Consider the following 20,459-nt stretch of genomic DNA (forward strand, 5'->3'; position numbering starts at 1 on the left):
ACACAACAATGTATAGATCTTATGAAATTTGTTTTCAGTCAATTAAAAGATAATCAACATAAAATATTTAGATGGAAACTATATCATAACATAATACCATCTAAAACACAATTAAAACAATCGGATTTGGATACACAGTAAATTGGAAGAAATTTAAATACATCATAACTGAATATAAAATTAACTAATCAGCACACTACGAAACCAATTTATTATTAACCTTAATAGGATACTCAATTTATAAGGCATTTCATACCAGTGATCAAAAACGTAAAAATATTAATGCAAAAACAATATTTGATAACGAACTAAGGATCTTAAGTCATACAAAAAACATCGCATGGAACGGACTGCTTAAATAATTTATCTTGAGATTAAGAGTAAGGATTTAGTTATATTAATTTATTAGAGAACATTGTAACTATATATACATATGATTGGGGACATGTGACCCTCTAACTTCTACCTGCATCAGGTCTTGATACATACAGTTTATGTACATACAATGTAATGTTATATGTAACACAAATTAATATGCCATGAGTAGAATGTTGGGGGCAGTGCAATCTGTCGGTTGCCTTTAACGACCATACAAAATAGGGGAATCAGGTACAAATCTAACGTCTTACCTCAGGGACACCGGCTTATTTACAATTTATAAAAGTATATCCCTTCCTTCTTTTTAAGATACTTGCACCTTATATTTACCTGTAGTTAAATTTTTCGCAGTATTTGGAATAGTTTCCGCGTAATTAGCGTAAACTTTCGTCTTTTGTAATTTTTCTACGTTAACAAGAATGACAAAGGGGAATTTGTATTTTTTTTCCACTCCTGGTCACATTATACCCACTATGTCTGCATATATCACGATGAATATCGATGGATTGACTTATGGTTGTGTGGGTAAATGTGGGTGAATGGATTTATAACCCCATTTACAATAGAGTACACACAGATTCTTGTGCGCTGCCCCCATAAAATAAAATTCTGACCAAATTGATCTATCAATGAAAAACGCCAACGTTAGATTTCCTTCATATACTGATTGAAGTGATTATAAGCCAATGAAAATGCAAGCACAATTTATTGGAAACAAACAATATATTTTGCAGTGACGGAAGTATTTTGTATTTCTGTCCTGCTATGTTATACATTTTTTGTATTATTGAACCTATCTTTCGACAGCAGTAATTATCTTTTTCTATTTCTATGGAACTGATATTTATTTATAGAGTTAGTTAATGGTGTGCTCTGGTCATATTACACTCTCAGATGTCTATGAGTTTTCGTGATTTTCAAAGAATTTTTTTTTCTATTTATAACAAGTTGAGAGGCAAAATTTTGCCTTTTTAACTTCATAATTTTCACTTAGATTGTCCGTGTGACGAAATTTAAGCTATATTAGGTTTTTTGTTTTCTGTAGATCTTTTTTTCAAGGTTCACTCTGATGAAAATATTAAGCATTTAAGTGTGAAATTATAGCCTTTTATCTTTATTTTACGATTCAGTAAAATTAAAGTTATTGGAAATTTTAGCAAGAAATGCTGAAAAATAACACATTTTGTAACAGGACAAAAAATAAGCACACCGACACCCTATTTTACGACAGTTTTACAAACAACAACCTTTTTTTCTCTTGAACTTCAAAATATTTGAAAAAGTTAGTAATGGGGACTTATGTGAAAATTTAAAAAAAAAGGTGGGTTTTTTTCTTCAAAATGCAGTGGGTAGGGTATCATTTATTGCTATTCTGAGCATAAATAATATGTTGGTTGAGTGATAATTTAAGAAAAGAAAATATTGTTTTGGCAATTCTGCGAATTTCATATTTATTGCTTTAGTTTGTCGTGTGGATGTTCAAGTCAATGAAATTCGGGTAACATCACAAATAGTTATCATTGGGTCACAATAACCCAAAAAATCAATGCACACCAAAATATTATTTTTATTCCATTTTCAACATTACAATGAAATCCTATTAAAAAATCAATATTAGAAAAATAGTTATTCATCTTTGTAGGAAAACGAATCATAGTGTAATAATGTAATGGTTTTACCGCGTCTTAATTATACTATCCATATCTAGCTCATTATTTCAAAATGCTTAAAAAGAGTCCCCCCCCCAGAGTCTAGCCAAATCAATCGCAATATTCGCCTATTCAAAGTAATATATATATAAATGTATGTATAGCTTAATGATAGCAATGACTATTCCTTTTCTCTATGAGTGTTTTCGTCAGTAATCCCAGTAGAATGAGAGAGGGTGTGTGCCAGGTTACTCATGATACTTCAATACCGATAATACCAATAGATGATATTTGTCTTACAAGTGGATATCACAAAGGTTCGAAAAAGTTAAATAAATATACCAATACTGAATTAAAAGACATTTCGCACTTTCCTTTGTAAATAACATGTTGTTTATAAGACAGTAATGCAATAGTTCAAAATGACAGCACGCAGATTCACTTCATTGTAAGCATCCATATATCATTGAGACGTTTTATTTGCACAAAGCGTAAGAACAAGACATGAAAACTCACGGCAATCCAGGGAAACTATACTCCATTTGTGATTGATTTAAACGCTGTTTTATAAATAAAAAAAGATATACATTGTTTATGATGCCTGACATGTATACGACCTACTGATACCCTGGATCTATAGTGCAGTCAACTTATATAAATCAGATTCTTAACGCAACGTATAATTAATGAAAAATATTAAATATTCCATTTGTTATATTTCTAGTGATTTTGTTATAATACGCGACATATTGCGTGTATGTAACATTACAATCCCAAGTACAATTAACTAGTCATGGTAATTTGATTTCTATACTTACATATTGTCTTGAAGATTTTTGTAAAACAAACATCTTTTGGGCAACGGTTGGGTTTAGATTTTAGAGTAATAAATTATCACCCTTGACTTGAAATAGAATGTGTGAGATAACGATTAACGATTAAACAACCAAATCTAAAGCACTTAAATTACGTAAGTCGGAGGTTGGGGGTTAAGAAAAGTTAGAATTTGATCATACAAATATATCAAATAGGAAACTGAAATCGTGTTCCAAATATCTTATTCTTACAAAAAAACTCAAATTTTATGTTTTCAAGTGATTCATTTTCCAATGGATTTATCTATAGGCATGCAGAATGTGTTTTTATGTCATATTTTCATTATTGCATGTTGATAAGATGCAATAAGACTGTATACAAGCTTGTGATTTTTTATAATACTGATTGAATACTAAAGTCGGGTCCATTAATTGAAGGCATGTCAAAATACTTGATAAAAGTAAGCTTATTTTACAATATAGGTCCGTTTGTCAAGATTATAGATATCTATTGTGTAATTATATTATGCGTAGTATTCCGAATGTCACATCAATATGCAATGTACATGTTTATATATTTTTTTATTATCATTATTTTCATTATTTTATTTTTTTATGTTGGATTGATACAATGCCTTCTTTATATTCCTATAAATAATCAAAATGGGCATAACCTATAACTTGAAACCATCCTTTAAATTCAACTCGTCCATGATTTCAAATAACTCGAAGTTTGATTATTTGTGATGATCAATTTATAATTCAATTTTGCTTGTTACGAGCATTTTCATTGGCTTAAAAATTTACTTTATCAGCCCATAAAGGAAAAAATGGCGTCGCCATTTGTAACGTTGCTTCTGATTGGCTGAGATGACGACTTAATGATTCGATAGACAAAATAGTCCTAAAAGGAATTTTGAATATTGAAGAGATTATCTTTGATAAATTGAATTATAAGGATTAATTTGAATATATTTTTATGTTATGGAGATATAACACAAAACTCTGAGTGTACTCTCATCATAAACCGCTTCGCGGTTTATTTAGAGTACACTCAGATTTTGTGTTATATCTCCATAACATAAAAAATATATTCAAGTTAATCCTTAAATACCGCGCATAGCAATACTACCGTATAATGTTATATATCTGTATTTGATATGTGCTTGCACATTAACATTCAAAAGTTCATATTGATATTGGATGTCATTAACAATACATATATATACAGAATCTCTATTTAACATATGGCCCTGTAGGTAGTGCGTTTCTCTTCTTCCTAACTTACATTATTATTCCCCTCCGTATCCCGTAACACCGCCTCACGTTTGGCCTTCGGTTGAGCGTTCACCCCTGTGAGTATGCTCTAGGTTCTGACCCCTGGCCGAGACACACCATAGTCTTAAAAAGTGGCAGTTTCTGCTCCTACATAGGCATCAAAGGAGCTTCAGTGATATACCACTATAAAAAGGGCAAGAGCTCCATTATACAAGACGACACAGCATGAATTAAATATATCACAGTCCCCCAAAATACGCACTTCGCACTTCACACATACGCAAGACACCATATACATGCATATTGGAGACCGTCCTTAAATGACCAATGTGACTTAATATGATCTTATTATAATAAACAAAACCTATTTTATTCATTAATCTAGTCATCTGGATCAAGCGTTACATGGTGCTGTCCACTGGGAGGTGTACATTTCTAATTATTATTTTAGTTGACAATAATATATATATCTGACGGCTTTCGTTTAGTCATCTAACAAATTGTTATCAGTTTGGCGCGCATGCCTGAGGTTAGGTGACTAAGGCGTAGGTTAGTGTGTACTAGTTACAGCTTGTCCTTTACGGAATAACATGAAACGTTGGCAGCTTTCTCTATTTTATGGTCACTCAATATCGCAGTTTTATAAGTATATTATTATCTGTCTGCTTTTAGGTAGCTTGATGCAATTGATCAAAATATCATCCGACAAGCTGTCGGGTTTTTTCTTTCGTTCTTTCTCACTGTCGAGCAATGTGCATTAGTCATACAAAGGAAATCATTCTTCAAGCGTTTACTGAAACAAAAAAAATGGAAAGGGTGCACTGCATGTGCGGCTTATTCCCGTTCATTGCCATTAAATGTAGTCAAAATGTATTGATATTTTAGATCTTCTATTTATTTACTTATTGGAGCTTGATTATTTAAGTTAACTATCACTTTTATAATAAATGTTTTTTTTATAAATGAACTGTAGAAAGTATCGGTAATATTGAAGTATCCATGGATTAAATTACATGTTATAGAAATATGCAACTGTGAATAGCCCTTAGAGTTAGCTCGCTTTATCTATTTCTTACGCTGAAGGATATCTTTATGTTTTGTGACGACTCAACAAAGCCCATCAGCCCATGAACTGTGATAGGCTATTAATTGCAATCCTTCATCTAACATATTTTATCATAAAGTTTCTACGTTATCCTTTTTCCACCCTATAATTGTAAATGCTGTATATTTTACTTAACCAAATGGGAGACGAATCTTTGATTCAGTATATCATCAAGTATATAGGTATTACAATATTAAATAACCTTTGCGGTGCCTGAACAAAAAATAAAATTCAGCATGTGACATATTTTGATAAATATTGTACGCGATAAAAAAACAATCCTTGACGATTAATTACTTCTTGGTTCATTGGTGACAAATGATAATCTAGATTTCACCGAACTTTGATCGGAGTTATCGTCGATGAGGCAGAGCGCGCTTGCTCTTCCGCAACATATTGTCTCATCAACTGTGTACTTTTAAGATGTCTTGTTAATACTTTTACACATAGATTGTATTTTTCCAATTGGAATCACACACATGATCACTTCTCTTATTTCGACGCATTTTATTGTATGTCACAAGACAGTAACAAATGAACCATAGGAATGTTTAGGGTGAAGAATGGCCTTATAATCGTTACCAATTTGACACATGTCTAAAACAAACAGTAATAAACAAAACATTTATTCAAATGAAATTATATTTCAAACAATTATAGACAAAGAAATTTCAACCAATTAATCGAGATTTTCCCGAAACCGGTTCAATTGTTTCATTTGGTATTAAACAACAATAATCTGTACGTAGTTTCTCGTTGTTCTTCGTAGTTGCATTAAATCGGCATGAGATTCCCACCACAGACTAAATAGAAATATATGAGTGGTTTGAATCGTTGGTTCGTTCAGGGTGTAGTCGGTCAGTTGTTGCCTTGGAAACAGTATTGGTTGAAACACATAAAGTTATCCTCCTCTAGACACACCTTACAGGCCACCTCGTTAGAATTGGTCCGATTACCTGAAGAGAAAAAATATTGAATTTCCAACGTTATCATTTGCACAGTTCCCCTACGATTTCCTATAAACAGCAATGCTGCGGCGTGCTCATTAGTGAGTTATTTTATAGGTAGTATACTGTGGCTGAGTTCCAGAAACGTCTTTTTCAACATTGCTTCATCTTCATGATATTGTACATGTATATGGTAATTAAAGTCAACGTTTTGTCGTATGTAATTATAATTATGATATTGTACATGTATATAATGATTAAAGTCAACGTTTTGTCGTATTTAATTATAATTATGATATTGTACATGTATATAATGATTAAAGTCAACGTTTTGTCGTATGTAATTATAATTATGATATTGTACATGTATATAATGATTAAAGTCAACGTTTTGTCGTATTTAATTATAATTATGATATTGTACATGTATATAATGATTAAAGTCAACGTTTTGTCGTATGTAATTATAATTATGATATTGTACATGTATATAATGATTAAAGTCAACGTTTTGTCGTATTTAATTATAATTATGATATTGTACATGTATATAATGATTAAAGTCAACGTTTTGTCGTATGTAATTATAATTATGATATTGTACATGTATATAATGATTAAAGTCAACGTTTTGTCGTATTTAATTATAATTATGATATTGTCGTATGTAATTATAATTGTCATTATAGCCGAGCACGGTGGTGTGGTACAGCTATCTGACTATCAGTTAATTAATACAACAAAAACAGCAACAACAGCAACTTCCAGCTGCCATAAATTATATCCTTATATGTACCAGTTACATTCATGTCAGCAATTAAATAGTGGATACAAAACCTTATGTCATGGATCAAACTCTACAGAACAAGCGTATCAAAATATTGAATTCATAGATATAGCCCAAGGACGTATATATCACTTATAAATCCTTGATATAGCCAGAATAAAAATACATATCACTAGCATCGTGGTGTTATTCCTTGGTGGTCATCGAACCGTCACAATGCTAGGCTGACAAGTAAACGAGCCACACCTTCAATCAGTCACGCGTAAGATGATAAAAAAATGGAACATGAGAAATCATCAACACTTCACCTTTGCAAAGCCATGTCCTAGCACACATAGGGTCCAATGAAGAGAATAATAAAGACCAATAGACTGTAAAAACAGCTACGTATTTAATGGTATTAAACAACAACTATTGCATTGCTCCTTTCGGGCTAGAAGTTTATGTATTACACAGACAATATTTCTTCACATTTTTGACGTAAAATTCACTTTTTTGCCCCGGTTCACGTGAAATTCATGTGAAAAAATATTGCCTGTGTACCGATAGGAACAGACGTAATTTTGTCATTCGATTTTGAAACATTTTCTACCTTGAAATCAGGTCAATTAATAGAAAGATTAGGTAAGGTATTTCCCATTACAACTACAGGAAATTAGAATGGCAGGATCGGGTAAGGCGTGATAGACTTCAAGTAGTAAACGCGTTTTCATTCATAACTTTGATGTCGGATATTATAAAGAGTGAATACAAATAAAAAAAAATAGAGCGATTATTAATAAATAAAAGATCTTAATAAATAAAAGATCTTAATAACGTAAATTAATGTAAACTCATACTTTACACAACACTAGCAAGATACAAAAATAAAAAATATTTGCGAAGAATGAATATAGAGCGAATCTATTTTCATTCTTCGCAAACACGTTTTATTTTTGTATCTTGCTAGTGTTGTGTAAAGAAGAGTTTTGTGTTAGTATTATTAGGTAACGTCAATTTTCGTTCTTTCGTGGAAACGAATTTTGTTTTATACATTATAGTCAATTTAATTTGCTTCATCAGCTGACCACAAATAGTTCTAAGCAAGAAATATTTTCAAAGCTCCGAACCACGCAAAAAATTATACACGACCATTTCATGTTTTACTATATGTTAGATGGTGGTCTCTAAACAGCAAACATTTTTCATAAACAGAACAAGACTTATACAACACAGAAAAAAAATTATAAAAACAAAAAATTGTGTACAATAAAAGAACTCAAGATGAACTTAAATACGCGGTAGTATATACTAAGCGTATATCAACTACATCACATTATAGAATACAGAACAACGAATGAAGAAGTTATTGGTAAATGTGTTCACGTAGAAAACCATTGGCAGTAGGATAACAGAAAACAAATAATTTACTGGTAAACATGGGTGTGGTATTAGCGGGAAACAAAAATTTTTAACAGGATAGGATACCGAGTGGTTATCGGTGGGTTTAGATCTCCATGGATAACCATTCAGGCAGGTGTACCGCAAGGTTCAATGGTGGGTGTCTTTATATTGTGTATAACGATATTAGTGAAAAGTTTTGTTTAAATGTGAAATTGTTTACTGGTGATTTTATACTCTTATAGAGAAAGACAGACAGGAATATGCAAATATTTAAAATACATATAGATTTTTTAGGAACATTTTGAGAAATGTTTAAATCCAGATAGGTAAATCTTCTATTTTTAAGGCGGACTGAATCCATGCCTTTACATTCTGATCTGACTTTAGTATGAGGAATGTAACTAATCTTCTACAAGTATTTGACTAATTGGTCATTTATTAACGAAAACGGATATACAACTGTAGAAGGATTATCATACTCCAAATATTTAATAGCAAAGAAAAAATACAAGATTCCTTCTTTACTTATTTTGAAGCTAGTTCCTTTCCCTTAGTGGCACATGACTTTCTACGTGTTGTTACATCCATTAACGACATCGTTTAATTCTAAAGTCAAATTTTGTGAGCACAGGTATGTGGAAATGTTGAAGATGCTCCACCGCCGACAGAGCATAAATTATATCAATCACTTGAACAATTGGTGTTTAATCGTGTATATATGTGTCTAATTAGCACAAAAAATAATATAAAGTAATTTATTTTGCCTTAAGTGCATGCGCAGTCAGTAATTCATTCCATTTAGAATATAGTGCCACTGAATTTGGTCGGGATGCAAATAATCATTTTTTGTAATTTTAACTTGAAGTAAAATAATATGCTCAAACTTTCCAATGGTGGTAATGGTATAAAGTAAGTAACTTTTGTAACTGAAGAAAAATACTAATTCTTCTACTCCTGTTTTTGATAGGAATAAATACCGTTTGTCAACGGTGGAGCATCTTTAAAGGAAACGAGCAGAAAATGACTTCTAGGATGCGTTTCTTTAGCTATGGTTTTTGACAAAAGAGATACATAAGTATCTACTATAGCATCATTACATTCTTTGAGAAAATGACGTCGTTTTCTCCTTTGTATATGAAGCTACTCAGAAAATAGACTAATACAAAGTTACTACTAGCGGCAGATTATGCTGCGTTTGAAAAGACAGTTTTAGCTCATCAATGACAATGTATTAAGTATTGTTATGTTGCTCCTGAATACATATATAATATGTGTAGGCAATATAACAATAAAGTTGACAAGACTTACCCCAGTCAGGGTCCATGATGGACATGAGAACGAATACTTCACTCATGTGTACAAGTCTAGCTGTGGCTAGGGACAGAACTGTCACCAACAGCAAGCTGCACGCCAGCAAGTGTTTCATATCGCCGTCCTGGTGTTCAAATGTCGACAAAACACCAAATCACCCTCTTATTATAGCTTCTGAAAAAATCACACAAAAATACTTTCCATAATAAGGGTTCCAAACAGGGGAAATTCTAATTCTTCGTGCTAAAATTTTTTTTTCTTCTTCTTCTTTTTGAAAACTATTGAAAAGTATTGCTTTAACTTTTTTGCAAAATTGTAAGAAAGATTTTAATATTTTGTATTTAATTTTAGAACGTTGTATGAATGTGTAAGTTTTGTTTGTTATTGTATATTGTAGTAGGTTTACCCTGATTGGAGCCTCTCACTTGTTATGTATTTCTATTGTAAAAGAGTGGTCATATCAGCTATCAATCGGTCATCATTGATAGTGACCATGAGGTAGTGGACACAGGAAAAAAAAACCAAAGTGGACATTAATTGCGAACAACAAACAAGCCAATGTCTTTTTGGTTGATTGCGTTAATGAAGATAACGGGAGTGGCCCTACCTAAATAGGTTAATACCACTAACCTTGTCTGTCTGTATAACCAAGGGGTTTTTATCAACACCACCGGACAGGGATACATATTTTTCTCGGTTCATACAAGTTCGCTATTCAAGATCTGAATTTTGATTGACATTTACACGCAGCTATATAAGTAAATATTTCGGTCATGGCGTTGCATTGGTCAGTTAATCAAACGAATGAGCAGTTTCTAGGCATTTATATTTATTGATTTAGGTTATAAATGTATTTCTGCATTGGATACTACAGATCTCACTTTTTCTATTGCCTGAGGAATGTATTTCAATAAATTGTTTAATCATGTGTAAGTAAACTCTCGAGAATCCATATGGTGCATAATTTATGTTTAGATCAAAACATTTTTTTTATTTTTCATATTTAATCACCCAAAATGATCAATTTTTTGGTCCACTTAGTATTCATATAAAGATTGTACTTTTCACTTTGTTTGAAATATACATTTTATTTTAGTATCATTTCTAATTCTTTAAACAATACTTTTTTCAATCTGCTGTTTATTTATGTTTATGTTTTAGTGTCCTCCAATACACATACATGTGACCCTTTGTATCACCGTCTAGCACTAGAAGAGCGACATTAAGTTGGGATTCTAAGTAATTGTTTTGTAGTAATTTTTTTAACTTATCAAAATACGATATATACGATATTTTAAATCGACGTCGTAACTGATGTATAAATTGACGGTTAGGTGTAAATTATTGCCAATCTTCTTTTTATTATGATACCTGGTATTTTGCTAATCATAGAGTTTACGTTTTATTGTGTAATTCATACCTGATGAAAACTGATTTAAAATTTATAAATGTGAATTTCGTGTGCTTTATTCTTCTTCTTGTGTAGGAAATAATTATAAGATATTTAGACTTCTCGGTTTATGTTATGAATATTTAGATCTGATTACGATGTTTTTGAAAGAATGTGATTAACATTGCTTTTCTATTATTATTGTTGTAAGACATTGTTGTTTAAGAGTTTGACATATTTGATTTACTATATAATTATTTATTTATTATACTACCATTCTTAGCCGTTGTAGGTGAGGGCTTAATAAATGTTACATATTTAATGTGATACATAAACATGACCTTATCGCAAAGGAGTGACCTATTGTAGTACATGTAAATCAGAAATATTACTGTAAATTTAAGAATTAAGTTAGATCAATATTTGACTTTTTTTACTTAATTTAGAATATATGTTATACATTGTTTGTAAACATCCCATTGTCATCCTAGCCTCTATCAGAGTCATATTATTAGCATTTTTTTAATGTTTGTATGTACATTGTATGTATCGGCCACTGTCACAATTTAACAATTTTCTATGATACAAAACGGTCACATATCATAGAAAGCAAATTATGCTTAATTTATTTAGTGAGCGGTTTGGCACAAATTCTTAAACGTACAATAATTGTTTTTATCACTTTTGTAATGTTGATTATTTTTGATAGTACATTAAAATGTGTCTCGCAATTAAACAACAACTGAGTACCTAGTGACGAGGTAGTCGTACTAAAGACAATTGTCTATCTCCATAGATCTGTTTATTATCACATTATTTGTCACATAAAACATGTTATATATACACATACACGCTATATACATACACCTTCTATGTATATCAATGTATGTCGTATTGGAGACGCCTACCATCGACGCCGGCCCACGTAACGAATGTCGTAAAATATGTAACACCTATTATTATATCGGGACAGGGTTTGCGTATTTCGGTAAACATTTTATGTAGCGTGGTGTTTTTTAACGTCGGTTCATAACCGTTCATAGAAGCATGGTGACATTGGCACTATTTTCGGTTCCAAAAATAAACGTTTTGTTTTATATGCAAGGCTATGGAGACAATACTTCCGGTTGTAAATTGTACATTTGTTTGTGCTTTCCATTTTATCGACAGCTACGGTAATAAAGTCGGGCGTCCCGGAGAAAAATCAACCACTTCCATCAACATGAATCGTTATTGCTATAATGCAGACAGATTGTTTACTCTAGATGTTTACTCTATCAGTTTCCATTGATGATAGCGTGTTTTGTGTCAGATGCTAATTGGTCAGTATTACTACATAGATAATTATTAGTATTTTGTTATTATATGTTCTTACTAAATTTTAGGTTCGTATATACCATTTGATAGAAAGAGATGTGTCCCTTCAACCCAAACTGATATAAGGGCAGTCATTTCAGTATTTTGCAATGAAAAAATCCTTAAACTCTAATGTTTTTTTAATCTATTAATTCTCAAAATTCATATTTTTAAACTCAATCTGAATTTCCAAATTCATATCATAGCTGCCAAGGAATAATTTAGAAAACATTCAACCAGCGATCGGGTCAAAATTTTATCTATGATTCAATCTTCCATACACAGGGGCCATTTCATTTAATTGGTTGTTCTCTAGCAATGCTGCTACTGACATGAGATCCACTGGTAGCTGTATGAGAAAGATATATGTGTTTTAGTAGCAACGCTTTGTGTTGATATATGAGGATGTGTTTGCCACATTCTCGATTTTTATTTTAGTCTATGTTCACATCTTGGTGAATGACTTTGTTAAATAGCACAAGCAGATTTTGCAGTCTACTGTTCGTAGTAATGACAAGTTTCGATCAGATAAACATCCATGTCTAGCCTAAACCGACATTCACTCTACACAGATACTTGCCAATATTCACCACAACATCGATGATTTATGTAAAAACTATATACAGTGTAACTTCCCGAAACCGAACCTTCTCAAAACCGATCACCTCTAGAAACCGAACATGGATGTCATGTACGGAATGAATTCCTAATATTATTAATAGTATATAAAACTTCCCAAAACCGATCCCTCCCAATTCCGAATACCGGTATACAGTTCCCTTTGAAAAACTGTCGACTAACGTTAATACGTCCACTGTAAGAATCGTTTTACCTAACATTATGTTTTTGTAACTGTTGTACTCATTATTCACATTGAACGGTACGTATTGTATATTTATAATCTATTCATTTTTTCAGGCTGATAACATATGATTCAAGGATTTATAAGTCCCAATAAATCCTAGAATTAAACACATATAATATAATTCCAATAAGTCATAACGCATATTGATTTAAAACTCTGGAATGCTGGTACATATATTGGACCGCCGTCCTAATTTTGTCAACAATTTATTGTCACTTAATCGAGGCTAACAAATAAACATCCATTATCTGATAAATAGTCGCTACCTATAAAGGATTAGAAGATAAATAATGTTTGTTTTGACGGTGGGATGTTTACGTGACCACACGAGAGAACGTTATACTACCGAAGGTCGGCGGGGACGGTAATTCCTTTGATACCGTGTTTACATAATGTATCTCGTATTGTACCGATTTCTTAGAAGGCTTGCGTGACGTACGGTCATGTTTGCACATTCCCTTTGGCATCCTCTTGGCGAAAATTGGACGGATCAATCGTCACACGCAAGCAGCAAACGCCACTTCTATAGCGGACTTTCGATCAGAAGTAGTTTTGTTGTAAAAATCTCCTATTTTCCATTTTGACTTCACATGGTTCAAATTTAAATTTTCATAAGAAGCGGTGTATGCTTTCACAATTGTGTGGGTTACTGACTTTATCCATTAGCATTTGATAGCAATTCTTTGTTTAAAAGGTAAATGTTAAAGATATATGTGACATAACTTTGCGACAATTTGACCTCTTACTTTCTCTTCAATAGTCAATTGAAATCCTCGAGTTTTGATCAATGAAACTGTGAAGCACGGAACATTAATAGCGCAGAGTCTATACACTGTAACAGAAATCTGGTTGTTGTTGTTCTCTGTATGATCAGAGGAAAACATTCTTAAGAAAAAACTTTCATTAACATTACCATGGACATTGCAAAAATGGAGATCCGTTTTCCTTCCAATGTTTTGATGTCGTCTTTACCTTTTTCCTTATCTGCTTTTGTTTTGTTTATGTTTCTTATGTTATTTTCTTTGGGTTTTTTTTTGTTTGTTTGTTTGGGGGTTTTTTTTCATTGTTTTTTTTTCCTGTATGGGGGTCGGTTTTTTTACCTCTGTTTTTCTTATTGATTGTGTTTATTGTCTGTAGCACTCCCAGAACTGCATTTGTCCAATGTTTTTGCTTTGTATCACAACCAAAACGATTTGCTCTACTCATCGTGTTTGTTACAAAAATTGGTCTCATTTGGTTTGCTAAAAGAATGTTGTTGTTGTTTTTGGGTTTTTTTTAGTTTGAACACGTATTGTTCAAAAGAATATAGACCAAAATTAGCCATGTCAATGTCCTCTCTATGTGATATATAACGCCAACCTATTATTTGCATAAAAGGGTCAATTGAAAGGCATATAAAACACGAAAAGGCGAGATTTTAAAAACGTCTAAAACGGCGCCTTTTTGTGTTAATTTGCTCGACTTTTCGTGTATTGGGAAGATACCGCAAAAACCTCAAATAGCTGTGAAGGTGTTATTTTTTAGACCTTACATTTGGACATAAAAAAAAATATTAGATACATTAGACATTTAGGCATGGTTTTAAGTTTAAATGCTAAATGGTCTCTACAAAAAAAATATCTCTTTATAAAGAATCACAGTTACAACCATTATCCGAGAGAAGGAAATCTCAAAAACTCTCAATGATGTATAAACTCTACAATAACTTAACTCCTTCTTATTTCACTAATCTTCTTCCCCCAAGAGTAGAAAAACGTCATCATTACAATTTTAGAAACAACGAATATTATACAGTACCACATTTTCCATTATCTATTTCTTATGCGTCCTTAGTTCCATCTTCCATTTAGCATTGATGTCACTGTTTTTTTAACTTCATCGGGGTATGAAAGAAATTTTGATTGCAAACTGTGTGAATCCGCGTAGCGGATTCTCACAAAAGTTTGCAAACAAAATTTATTTCATTACCCGATGAAGTTAAAAAATAGTAACATCAATGCTTATGATTAATTTTTCAGGCTACTTGATAACATAAAACCCGTTTAAACGTATTATTCAATTGACTTTCCAATGGATTATTTTTTCCAAATCAATACGCAACATCGACGTCTCTATTGTGACGTCATGATAACGTCGGGTTTTCGCGCCATTCTCGGATTTTTTTCTTCGTAGTAGGCCTATATGAAGAAAAAGTATCTGCCAATCAGAATGTTGGATTTCGTATGAAAACAAATGAAAATAAATTATTAGATTATGGAACAGTTTATCTTTAGATGTCAGAGAACAGCCATTCATCAACAGTTTTAAATATGAAATTACCAACAATCATCATTCATTGCCTATTTAAATGTTTTGCGCACAAGATTATGACATTCTTGTGGTAGCTTAAAATATTATTTGTTAATAGTGCATATGCTTATTATTGATTGTCCTGTGTATGTGGCAACAAGTGTAAAATATATTTAAGGATATTTCCCGCTATTGCAATGTAACCCTTAAAGTTATATGTGCCGTAACTGGGCGAAAATTCTGGCATTTTAGCTTGTCTTCATTAATCTATTAAAAACATAAGGTTTAATGAATTAAGCTGTGAAAATTATTCACATGGTCTCAGATGCCTTATAAATGTTAGTTACAACACAGAAAGTATGTACTGTAAAATTATTGGGTTTTTTTGCCTTTTGTATGTTTAAATGGAAACATACCTGCAGAAATCACTTTAAATTTACAAATAACACTGTAAAAATGTAACATGAAATTGTACACCACAATTTGGTTTCATGGTCTGGCCGTTGGCACTTATTTAGTTTCAGTATAGATTTACTTAGAATGATTTTGGCAGTACTGCTAAAAATCATTTTCTGCTCTTAAAATTAAAACCAATGCATTTAAAGTACTGTAATTTTCAAAGGTAAGTAACTTTTGGTGATGAATACTATATCAAAAGCTCATCTTGATTCGTGAGTATGAAAAATATGACACATATAACTTTAATGTTATTAGGATAAAGAAAGTGTAAGGTGTTACTGGCTTCCAGAGTGATTTCTATCTTAATTAGTACATCGATATTATAAGTATCCTTTTAAGTGAAATACATGTATTATAATTTGATGAAATATGACAATAAAATATGTTTAAAATAAACCCGTGCCGAATGCCAGGTTGTCGCGTAAGGAACAAAGTGAAAAGGCAAAATGCCAGAAGTCAACCGCCGTGAAATCTACAAATATTTTTTTAATAAATGTTTTTCATAAAACACGGTATAATATTTGTGCGGACATGGGTATTGAGAGAAATGGAGAGTTTAAGCTTCCTACATTTTATAAATTGGAATATAATGTAATAATCAAATACTACAAACTGCCTGGAGGATGGAAAACAAATGCCTTTGAAAATCCTTCATTTCTTAAAAAAAATATATTGCATGATATAATTTATAACCAATATCATTTCACTGAGTAAAGCGAAGGGAGGTAACTCCTAATGTAATCCAGTGCTGATTGTACCACAATACGGTCTCATAGACATCTTATAGGCCTACTCCCTCGCTATGCATTTTATCATATACATGTATACTAATTGATATTACATGTATTTCAGGACTTATTTGAAAATAGTTGTTTGCTTTGGAGATATAGGACAAAGTCTGAGTGTATTCTAAATAAACCGCGAAGCCATCTTATGATGAGAGTACACTCAGATGTTTGTGTTATATCTCCATAACATAAAGAAAGTCTATTGAAATTTATCCTTATGACAAAAAATACTGAAGAAAATCTCTCAAAATTGCAAATTCAATTTGCGCCTTTTTTTCTTTTAGATAACTACGCCGTTATCTCCGCCTATCAGAAGCGATGTTACGGCGACGCCATTTTTCCTTTATGCTTGTCATAATGAGAAGTAACGTGATTTCAGGCAGCAAATATTGACAAGTCAAATATACAGTCACCACATTCAATCAAATAACAAAATTATTTAACGTTTTTCATTAGTTAATTTCGAAAATGGCAAATACACTCCTGTCGCCTGAGAAAAACCATGCAATAAAGCCTCAGCGTCAATAAAATCGCTATTTTCTAGGTACATTTTTTCAGAAACTAAACTGGGTTTACTTAAAAGATACAAACAACGGGATTTGAGTTGAAAATATCGCGCAATTTTCATATATGGAGAATTGACTTGCACTCGCTGTTTTTTCATTTTTTTTGTATTTTTTTTTTTTATTATTATTATTAAAATGGCGGAAAATCGTGGTAGTAAAATTGCAATAAAACGTCTATATGTGAAGTAAGCGTCGAGTTTTACAACATTTTATGACCTCGGGTAGAATATCCCTATCTTTTATATACATATAAAAGAGTCTTTTAGAGAATAGAGATTATTGATAAATTGAACGTTGTTTACCAGGTTATCATTATTGACAAACAAACAAACAAATCAGGAGTCAGAACACAAGTTTCAAATTAAGAAGTATTTGAAATATCACTGAGTTCAACAGGGTGCTGTTTTCGACCTTATCTATTTATAACATTAAAATTTCAAAACTACTTTGTTATTCTCTTTCGGTTCTTTCTGGGGAAATATATAATGTAAAATGTCAAGTACCTTTTTCGTTAAATAAATTACCGTATGGTATACATATATCATTACCTTTTTACCTCCAAATTGAAGTGATTATTTTAGATACAAAACATGTACCATAACTATTAACTAAACGTACAATAATCTAGGTAAAGGAGACAGTGTATATATAGTTCTATGTAACATAATCAAAGGAACTCTGTAAAATGTTATGTAATAGTAGGTAATACATGATTCTTCTCAGTATGATGTTATTTTTGAGAAAGTTATTTGTTGAAGAAGACAAGAGAATTACATATATACATGTATATAATAATATTGCTATCACATTAATCTACGTACTTTCAACAAGCGGTTTGAGTTTTGCATTCAACATGTCGTTTTATAACTTGATGTGGGATTTTCTTGCGATTAGTAACGATTTGGACAATTATTCGCGGTATCGCAGGATAATTGAACAGCTCTTTGATTTATCTAATATATAAGGCAAGGATTTATAAGCGTTATCTACTTACCTGTATAAGAACACATTACACAATCACCAAACGGATTATTAAACAAAGGATTTCGTCAGTTTTTCAAAAATACTGAAGTCCCCATTCACTTTCCTATCATATCACACCAAGACTATTTTTCATAATTTATTTTTTATTCATTTTCAACACAACAAGACAAATGGAGAGGACTATTGGGCTTTTGGAATAAAAGGCTTCCCCTCGATAATAACTATGTTCCTGAAATGAAAATCGCTTCATAAAGCTGACATGAATTATTTATATATTTTTCGGGGTTCTTTCCTTCTATTTCATTATTCGATAAAATGAGTAGATGCATATGGTTATAGTGTTTATAAGCACCTCCTGGTAAAGTCTCGGAAATCAGTATATATATGATTGATCAAAAATGTGTGTACGGGAACCTTTGTGATATAAAGGCAATGAAACTGAGCGAACAACATCACAAATGTGTATACTGTACATACATGTACATCACAAATTGTAAAAATCCTGTTTACACACCCATGACAACAAACAACCATTCAGGGGTGTAACATGTACGTGCAGTAGTAGAGTTTTCCCACAGATCCGATTCCCTATTGTATCTTGGTAGTTAAACGAGCCGTCAACTATAGGTATTATACACGTGACAATGGCCAGCGGATCCCAAAGGATCCGTCCGGGGTCCTCACACCTCCTTCACGCGGACGTGTTAACGGCTTATCTATAACGGCACTTGTAGCAAGCCCTCAAAGGGACCGCGGCCACGTAAAGAGGACACTGTAGCGATAATAGGTAGAGGCTAATTGTTTTCTGAAACCCCTACTTACGAAATCTACCTGTACGCCCGATCAGGTGTGACAAAGGGATCAAAAAGGGCCGCCAGACTTACCTGTGATATTATCGATTTATTGATCGCCTTGGACACACGTGTTAATCACTTGTAAAAAGTGGATTTTCTAGAAAATTGGAGCAATATTTTTGTGATTAACACTCCTGATAAGTCTAAGATAAATATTGACCTATTACCCACGTGTTTTCTTGTTCATGTGAGGAAGAAGAGGGGCGGAACGCCAATCGCTGATAAGCATCTATTTACTTATCCACATGTAATCGCCGCTATACAATATGGGTTATTTATGGGTACGGCGTATCTAGGATTGCCTTTGTCGGCTATTTCCTGTATCTTTTAGATGTTAAGACGTTATTGAAGCACGCGCCAATTGAATTGTTTTCTAAGTTTGTTGACTTTTCTCAGCTTTTGCAACGAACAATTTACCGGAATCTTAGTATGGCTATTTTGAAGTGTGCCTGTATGGTGTGGCGACAAATTCCTATCAAAACAATGTACGTTTCGGCCAACAACAGTACAAATACCTTACGGAAACTGTTATAAACATATTATTAATACAGATAAATTTTACATGTGCGCACACATAAAGTTATATATCACGTACATATGCAATGAAACAAGAGAGTATTGGTCCTGAATTTTGCATAATATGTCAATCAAGGATTTATAAGTGAGAATCTATTCTAGTTCACTGGAAAAGGAGAGATGTTAGTTACATAAAATCAAGTGTTGCAATCTCGATCTTTTTTTTTCGGAAGAATATTCATGCATATTTTGATTATTATTAGATTATCAGATATGAATCTAGAAACTTTTTTTTTCTTTTTACCTCTAGAGGAATGATATATTCCATAAAACCATTTTTGAATATGTTGATCTTGTAACATTTATTATTATTATACAATACATGCATGCCGTTAAGCCAGAGCTTGATATATTTCTTTGATGCATGGTAACCATTTACAGCTATTCGTGAGTAATGTAGATTACACTTTATTATACATAGTTTAATCTTCCATTATTAGCAGATATTTTCTCGATTTTTACAATTAATAATTATATACAAATGTAGTTCCTATGTCCGTTTTTTTTTCTCGAGAAAAAACATAGTTCAAGATGAACCATTGCAACGTTTGTGTAATGAATTTCATTTGTAGATTCATGTCCATAAATAAACATACTGTATCGAAAAAGGAAAAATGGCGCTGAAGAGTCTGAAATGTTAAAAATTATAATAGTTTTAATTTCTTACGATGTAAACAAT

At 32.0% G+C, this 20,459-nt stretch overlaps 1 long non-coding RNA gene across 1 annotated transcript; it reads right to left on the reverse strand.

The window, feature by feature from the left end:
- Positions 1 to 5,835: 5,835 nt before the first annotated feature.
- On the reverse strand, positions 5,836 to 15,164 carry LOC138309318 (uncharacterized). The gene is made up of 3 exons (XR_011206249.1): positions 15,062 to 15,164; positions 9,651 to 9,827; positions 5,836 to 6,181 (listed from the first exon to the last, which is right to left on the reverse strand). It is a non-coding gene; the product is annotated as an uncharacterized lncRNA (long non-coding RNA).
- Positions 15,165 to 20,459: the final 5,295 nt, after the last annotated feature.

The sequence above is a fragment of the Argopecten irradians genome, chromosome 1, assembly GCF_041381155.1.
Source record: "Argopecten irradians isolate NY chromosome 1, Ai_NY, whole genome shotgun sequence".
Taxonomy (NCBI): Eukaryota; Metazoa; Mollusca; class Bivalvia; order Pectinida; family Pectinidae; genus Argopecten; species Argopecten irradians.